Source organism: Apium graveolens, chromosome 9, assembly GCF_009905375.1.
Source record: "Apium graveolens cultivar Ventura chromosome 9, ASM990537v1, whole genome shotgun sequence".
In the NCBI taxonomy this organism is placed as follows: domain Eukaryota; kingdom Viridiplantae; phylum Streptophyta; class Magnoliopsida; order Apiales; family Apiaceae; genus Apium; species Apium graveolens.
In genome coordinates, this window is record NC_133655.1 from 177,921,770 (window position 1) to 177,930,704 (window position 8,935).

At 35.0% G+C, this 8,935-nt stretch overlaps 1 non-coding gene across 1 annotated transcript; it reads right to left on the reverse strand.

Annotated features, from left to right (window-relative positions):
- Positions 1 to 7,458: 7,458 nt before the first annotated feature.
- On the reverse strand, positions 7,459 to 7,565 carry LOC141688549 (small nucleolar RNA R71). Its single transcript, XR_012561984.1, has one exon. It is a non-coding gene; the product is annotated as a small nucleolar RNA R71 (small nucleolar RNA).
- Between the last annotated feature and the right edge of the window lie 1,370 nt (positions 7,566 to 8,935).

Sequence of the window (8,935 nt, forward strand, 5' to 3'; positions counted from 1 at the left end):
TTATATCCTTTAAAGCCATTCTTGTATGCCTTAAGTTGTAGTCTTTCGTATCTTCAAATCTTCAATCTTCTAGTTTTCATAATTAAATCATGTAACACTTAATCTTGATTATTAATACCACTTAACAGTCTTTCTAAGAATAATACTTAGTTTCCCCGCACGGATCACTGATGCCTAGTGCAATCGATCTGGTTCACAGACGACTAGTTTTGCTCTCAAGCCTTCGTATTATAACTATACAATCCACTGTTAATTCTTCTATAATATCCATTCAGCTTCATTTAGAATCTTTCAATCTTCACACTAACCATAATAACTGCTTCGAATGACTTCAACCTTATTCTTCCGATGCCTGAACATATTAATGAACTTTATACGGATTTTTATTGACGTCTTCTTTACTGCAGCTATCAAGATCATTATGTATATACCAAATCATCATTATTAACTTATTCTAGTGGAATATAAATTATTTTCAAATCCTCGTTCTATGTTGAGTTATCCAAATTAGTGTTGTTGAATTATCCTTTCTCAAACATTTCTCCTTCTTGAACGACACTTCACATCCTTTCTCACAGAATTGACTGATATTGTGGAGATTATGCATAAGACCTTCAACTAGAGAGATTTCATATGATGACATTACCAATTTCCAAGCAGCCATATCATATTGTACAACCTTTGTTGTCATCTCCAAAAGTAACCACCGGGCCAGCTTTTTCAACCACCTTTGATAGCAAGGCTCGATCTCCAGTCATATGCCTTAAATATCCACTCTCCAGAATCCACATGACCTTTTTCTTCTTAACACCCTAAAAATAAAAGGGATTCAGTTTTCTTTGGTACCCAAACTAAGTTGGGTCCAGGGGACTTATAAGTATTTGAATATTTTGCATTTTTCTTAAAAGAATTAACATGCTTAAAATTATTTGCTTTATCATTGACTGAATCCTTGTCAGTTGAAGAAGCACCAACAGACTTGCTCTTGGAATTGGTGACAAGTGCCACTTTCCTAGCTTTAGAAGGTCTCACAATCTATGATCTACCAGTGTTCTTATGAGCATGCTTATCATGATTATGAGATGTATTACGTGAGTGTGTGGAATCTAGATAATTGTTCATGAAAGAAACTACACATAGCATGCAAACAAAATTATTACACTTAAAAGATTTTGGCATGTTAGACATATTATGCACATAAACATTCATAACATTGTCTACATTAACCTTTCTACAAGCATGAGTAAGGTGACCAGCAGAACCACAATTATTACATAACTTCCTAGGGCCATTAGCTCTTATCCTTCCATTTTTATTCCTGCTTATCTTAGTCTTAGAAGTAAAACCTAGTCCAACATAAGATTGATCAGTGTCACTAGCAGTAGACATAGATTTCTTTGCCTTTTATCTGCTTGAGCTCTCAAGATCCTCAACAAGCATCTCATGATGAATATAAATACTATCTTCATTAAAGGGCTCAACATTAGCTTTCTTAAATAGAGGCTTCTTAGCTTCTTTAAGAACATGAGGTGTACAATGGGGATTGACAACTTTCTCCTTAGGCATCCTCAACTAATCGTTTCTTAAAAAACTTTTGAGTTCGTCATAGGATAGACCTATCCCAAATTTTTCACCAACTACTTGATCATCTATGAGCTTCTTAGCAAGATTAGCAACATCAGTGAAGGCACATAATTTTTTTTATCGAACTCTGCATTCTTGCTCTGAAGCTCTTCCTCTGTCTCAACGTGCAATTTTAATCTTAAGCTCTAAATATCGAGTTGTCTACTTAAGATTTTACAAAGTGACATTATCAAGAACTATCTTATCATTTTCAATTTGAAGTTTCTTTAGTTCTTCTTCTAATTCACCTACAGTTTCATTGGTACATCTTGGTGTAGTATAAACATTTTTATAGACTTCTCTTAAGGCAATATATTGCTCGACACATTCCTTAGTCTTGCATTGTACATTAAATTTATCATAAGAAACTGTATTGTCATACAGTAAGAAAGTTTTTCTAAAAGCAATACAATGTTCCATTCTAAAATAGATTTGCATCTTCAAATCCGGGAGGTTGTTTAACATATACTTCTTCTTCTAGTATTCCGTTTAAGAATGCAGATTTTACATCAATTTGATATACTTTAAAATCCTTATGACATGCAAAAGCTAATAGCATTCGAATTGACTCAATTCGTGCTACCGGTGCATATGTTTCATCAATATCTATACCTTCCATTTGAGTATAGCCTTGTGCAACCAGTCTAGCTTTAGTTCGCACAATAGTTCCATTTTCATCTAACTTATTTCTAAATACCCATTTAGCTCCAATTATGAAAGTATTTTTGGGTTTTGGAACAAGTTCCCAAACTTTGCTACGAGAGAATTGGGTTAATTCTTCTTGCATTGCAGAGATCCAATCTTCGACTAACAAAGCTTCTTTAGCGGTCTTAGGTTCTATTTGTGATAGAAAACTAAGGTGATTCACAACGTTTTGAACTTGTGACCGTGTTTGAACTCCTTTAGTTAAGTCTCCTAGAACATTGTCTAAAGGATGACTTCTAATATTTGGAACATCTTTAGGTAGTTCAATATTTGTTTCTAACAATTCTAGTGGATTTGTTGGGGATGATGAGCCAAAATCCACATTTTCGAATTGTCGAATAATATTCTCAGTATTGTCTTGTGTGACATCTTCTTTGTCTACAAGATCTTTGTATTTAGGTGATGGTTTTGTTTCATCAAACGCTATGTTCATTGTTTCTTCAACCACTAGAGAATTTAAATTAAATACTTTATAAGCTTTATTATTTGTTGAATTTCCACGAAATATACCTTTATTTGATTTTGGATCAAATTTTGTAAGGTAATCATTGGAATTTAATATATAGCATTTACTTCCAAATACTCTAAAGTAATTAACTTTAGGAATTTTACCAAAATAAAGCTCATATGGAGTCTTATGAATTATAGATCTTAATAAGACTCTATTTAGTATATGGCATGCAGTAGACATTGCCTCAGCCCAAAAATATTTAGGACGGCGATATTCATTTATCATTGTATTTGCCATTTCTTATAATGTTCTGTTCTTCCTTTCAACTACTCTGTTAGATTGAGGAGTATAAGGAGCAGAAAAGGTATGAGTGATACCATTAGTTTCACAAAAACTTGTAAAGTTTGAATTTTCAAATTCTTTACCATGATCAGTTCTTATATAAATTATGGTATTATTTTGTTGGTTTTGAATTCTTTTGCATAGAGAAGAAAAAGATTCAAAAGCATCACATTTGGCTTTGAGGAATCCTGTCCACGTAAATCGTGAATAGTCATCAACAACTACCAAAGTATATGAACATCCTCCGAGGCTTTGTACAGGGACTGGACCGATAAGATCCATGTGTAAAAGCTCGAGAGGTCGTGAGGTAGATACCATAAATTTTGCTTTGTGAGGGGCTCGTATTTATTTGCCAATTTCACAAGCTTCACATATGTGATCCTTTTTATAATTTAATTTTGGTGTTCCTCGTACATGTTCTTTAGTTGATATAATTTTAATCAACTTCATGTTTGTGTGTCCTAATCTTCAATGCCACAACCAAGGGTCATCTATAGTAGTGATTAGGCATATATTAACATGCTTACTCATGTCACATGTATAGACATTTTTGTCTCGAGGACACTTAAGGACTAATTTTCCATCTTTGTTAAGAATAGAACAATGAGTAGGATAGAAAATTACCTTAAATCCGATATCGCAAAGTTGACTTATCGAGAGAAGGTTGTACTTTAGTCCCGTGACTAGTTGTACGTCGGATATCTTGAAGTGCTCGTTCCCGATGTCACTGAAGCCAATAATGATAGCTTTACTGCTATTTATGAACATGACACTTCCAGCAGTGACCTTTTTAATGTTGTTCAAGAGTTACTTATTACCGGTCATATGTCTCAAACATCCACTATCAAGGTACCACAAATCTGGCTTAGCAGTAAGGCAAACCTATAAAATAGATCAATTAAATACATAGGTACCCTTTTATCTTAAGGGTCCTGAGGTTAGTACATCATATATAACATTTGAATTTGCATGGAAAAATCTAGGCATTGGATAAAAATTGTTATTCACATAGAGATTTCTAGATGCATTATTCCTATTATTATAAAGTGTTCCCCATGGATATATGATATTTAATTTTGATCTTCTTATACTAGCATAATTTTTAGAGTTTCCATGTTGATATATCATGCTTATATCATTTGGATAATACACATTATTTCTAGGAAAGATGCCATGATATTTTGGTTTATTATCTTCAACCCTAATAGGTGGTTGAAGGAATTGAGATCTAGGTTACCTTTGATTGTTATTAGCTACCTTAGGATGGAATACATTCTTTTCAACATTTTTGGATGACTTATATTCTTTTTGAACCCATATATGCTTTCCTTCAAATTCACTACTTTTAAATTTACAATATGAAACGGTATGTTCGTGGCTATTGCAAAAAGAACATGTAAATGAAGGTGATTTATGACCATCACTTTTAGTTTATTCATGGTGTTGAACAACTTTCTTTGGTTGAACATTCTTATCATATCCTAAACCTTCATGGTTAAAGGAATTTTTAGATTATACCATTTTATTTAATATCTCATTGCCTTTCGTAAATCTTTGAATAACAATTTCAAGATTTTCTTTTTCTTTATTTAAGGCATCAATCTTGTTGTTAAGAAATATTTCTTGATCCTTAACTTGAGATATGAGCTTGAAATTTTCTTGTTTTAACCGTTGAGCTTCTAATTCTAAATCTTTTTCTTTAAGCTCGTTGGTTTGTTGTAGCACTTTCTCTTTTTCAAGATTGTTTATTTGAGATTTAGTTGTTGAACTTTCTTGAGTGAGTGACTCGTTTTGTATTTTTAAGTTCAACAACTCAACATGAAGTTTACAAATATTTTCATTTATTTGTAACTTCTCATTTTCCATTTCTTCAGATTGAAAAATTAATGATACATTTTCCACTTCTAGTTTGAGAATATTTTCCTTGTGAGTATTATTTTGAATTTTTAGTAAGTGGAGTTGATTATTTAGAGATGAAATTTCATCTTCATATTGGACTTTTGAGTCCATCATCCGAGTAAACTCTTTACTTTGATTATAATGTATTTCCTCGAGTTTCATTTTCTCAGACCATAATAGATGATGTCTTTTGTCAAAATCTTTATACTTGTTGTTAATGTTTACCACAAGTTCAATTAAATCATGATTATTCATATCTACAAGATTCAAATTAGATTTATGTAATTGAATGAAGTTTGAAGAAAGGGTTACCTCTCGATTTGAAGTGGAGATTTCCTTTGAAGTATATGCATCCCTGATAGCCATTAAGCATAGATTCATAATTTCTTCACTAGCTTCCGGAGCTTCTTCATCTTCACTTAAATCCCACCCGTTCTCGGCCACAAGAGATCGACCTTTTATAAGTTTAGGACATTCTCGTTTAAAGTGACCGGGTTGTTTACATTCGTAACACACCTCTTGTATTTTCCTCAGTGTTTTGTTCTTTTTGCTTCAGAGGAGTGTAAGTAGGAGTGTTATTATTATAGACATTAGTATTTTGCGTACCTTTGCCTTTATTATAGCTTGTTGACTGATAAGTGGCATTTTATACCACTTCAAGCATCTCATAACGGCTTGAATTGGTGTCTTGAACTCAAGTATTCTGTGTATTTGACATGTTTTCTAGTATTTTTGCATTTCAGGGTATAACTTGCTTAGATAGGTGTTTTCATCAAATAAAGCTTAAGAAAGTGCTTGGAATTAGTCTAGGGGCGATGAGCGAAGAAATCAGCAAAAACAGAAGCAAAATAAAGTATTTTCCAGAAGGGTAGGAGGCGGTCGCGCGCTAGGAGCAGGCGACCGCGTGCTAGCAGGCGGCCGCGTGGAGACAGCAGGTGACCACCTGTGGGCGGAAATTTAGAATCTGGATTTTATTAATTCTAGTACAATTCGGCTTCTGTTGGTGCTGGTTCTCTTGGGTTATTATATAAACCTTATGGGAAGACGTTTTCATCATCAAGATTATCAAGAGCGAAGGCAAGAAGATTGAGAAGACCGTTTTAGCACGCAACAATGAAGATGAGGAAGCATTCGTTTATCTTGTGATTCTTTTAATTCGTTGTAACAGTGGATGCTAGTTTTCTTTATGCTTTGAACCTTAATACTCTTGTGACGTACTTCATTATTTATTAAGTATTTTTCATCTTTATATCGTTGTGTTATTATCATGCTTTCATATGAACCCATGGTGACGATGAGTTCAATTATGGGCTAATCGTTATCATGGGATTCTAACGGATTTATTTATGGATTTCTATAGTTAATTTCTTCCGATACCTTAGTATGTGGTGATTGATTGATATCCTAGTATTGGTTGTGCTTATTTGTCTTATATGCGTAGCTAACATATAAGATAGTGTGTTAATCTCTATTGAAGCAACAATGAATATAGAGGTTTAGAACTTGCCATGCTAGCATAGGTTCATGTACTTGTTATGCATGATTCGTAGGTAATTTTAACCATCTTACTTGCCCTACATAATCACGTTAGATAACTTGCGCATTAAACCTTTATGTTTTCAATTCTTATAGACATATAAGGACTAAGCATAATTGGTGTCTATTCAAAATCTATCTCTTTTGTGGATGCTTGGTAGTAGGGTATTCGTACAACGAAAGTTGGCGTTTACTAGTTTCGTGTTATATGATTAGTGTCATCACCATTACATGCCAAGGTTAAGAACAATAAGGCTATTGAATGAAGTATTTAATGAAGTTAGAATCCCATGTTTGTCATATATATTAATTCAATCATTCTTGTTCTCTTAGTTATAATTGTTAGTTTAATCTCTTAGTTTAATCAAAACCAAATTTGTTATTTGTCTTAGCATTGAGCGATAACCATACATTGTTGCATAGGTGCATAAATTGAACTTAACCTAAACCAGTCTCTGTGGGAACGAATCTAATTTATATCTTATACTACTTGCGAATGCGTATACTTGCATGAATTTTAGCGCGTATTTTCGCCCTAACAAGTTTTTGGCGCCGCTGTCGGGGATCGAACCCGGGTCACCCGCGAATAACATTCAATCTTGCATTGTTCGGCCAGCTATCACAACTAATACCTTTGAGATCAAGTCTGGCAGAATTCAATCCAGTTTGGGGGTTCTCCAACTGAAGATCCCAATATGCCTATTAGGGATTTCATTGAGATCTGCGACACCTTCAAGTTCAACGGTGTTTCTCAAGATGCTGTGAAGCTGAGACTGTTCCCATTCTCTCTGAGGGATAAGACTAAGAGCTGGTTACACTCTCTACCATCTTGTTCGATTACTACTTGGGAAGATCTTGCTCAAAAGTTTCTTACTAAATTCTTCCCTATGGCGAAGACAGCTGCACTCAGGAATGCTATTACTCAATTTGCGCAGCAAACGGGAGAATCACTATATGAAGCTTGGGAGTGGTACAAGGAGATGCTTAGGAAGTGTCCTCATCATGGAATGCCTGATTGGATGATCATCAATTATTTTTACAATGGGTTGGGAGCACAGTCCAAACCGATGCTCGATGCAGCATCAGGCGGAGCATTATGGGCAAAGAGCTATGAGGAAGCTTATGATCTAATTGAACTGATGGTTGCTAATGAATATCAGTATCCAACCCATAGATATCCACATGGCAAGGTATCAGGAGTTCTTGAAGTGGATACAGCTATGACTATCACTGCTCAACTAAAGGCGTTATCTATGAAGATCGATTATCTGGCTAACTACGGTGTTAAGCAGATAATTAGTGTTTGTGAGCTGTGTGGAGGTCCGCATATGACGGAGCAATACGCTATATCTAGAGACTCATCTCAGTTTGTGAGCAACTTTCAGAGATCGCAGCAACCAATTCCAGACACTTATCTTCCTGATAACTGGAATCGTCTTAACTTCAGCTGGAGCAACAATCAGAATGCGATGCAACAGCCGTTCCAGTAGTTTGGAAATAAGCTATTCAACCCTCCTGGTTTTCAGCAACAAATTACACCAAAACTGAAAGAGATATGTCCTAAGTCCAATCATGTATGAGGATTTAGGAATAACTTTTATGACACAGCCAGAGGGTTTTCTTTCCAAGAGAAATGAACACCTAGTGTGTAAGCTGCTGCGAACCATATATGGTTTAAGGCAAGCTTCTCATAGATGGAACATCCGTTTTGATGAGACAATCAAAGAGTTTGGTTTTATCAAAAACATAGATGAACCATGTGTCTACAAGAAGGTTAGTGGGAGCGCGGTAACATTTCTTGTATTGTAAGTAGATGACATACATCTTATAGGAAATGATATACCGATGCTACAATCAGTCAAAGTATGGCTATCAAAGAACTTCACCATGAAGGACTTGGGAGAAGCATCCTACATTCTCGGTATGAAGATCTATAGAGATAGATCTAGAAGAATGATAGGTCTTACCTAGGGTACATACATCCAGAAAGTGCTTAAAAGGTTTAGCATGGAAAACTCCAAAAGAGGTCTCATACCGATGAGCCATGGAGTGTCCCTTTCTGAAAAAATGTCTCCTAAGACACCTGAGGAAATAGAGCGTATGAGTAAGATTCCTTATGCTTCAGCAATAGGATCTATCATGTACGCGATATTGTGTACAAGGCCTAATGTTGCTTATTCAATTAGTGTGACGAGCAGATATCAGTCCAATCCAGGTGAAGACCACTGGAAAGCAGTGAAAAACATCCTTAAGTACTTGTGAAGGACTCAGGACATTTTTCTTATTTTTGGTGGTGAATCTGAGTTGAAAATAGAGGAGATGTCAACGTCGAGAGAGTTGACACACATAACAACATAGCAGACCCACTCACAAAGCCAC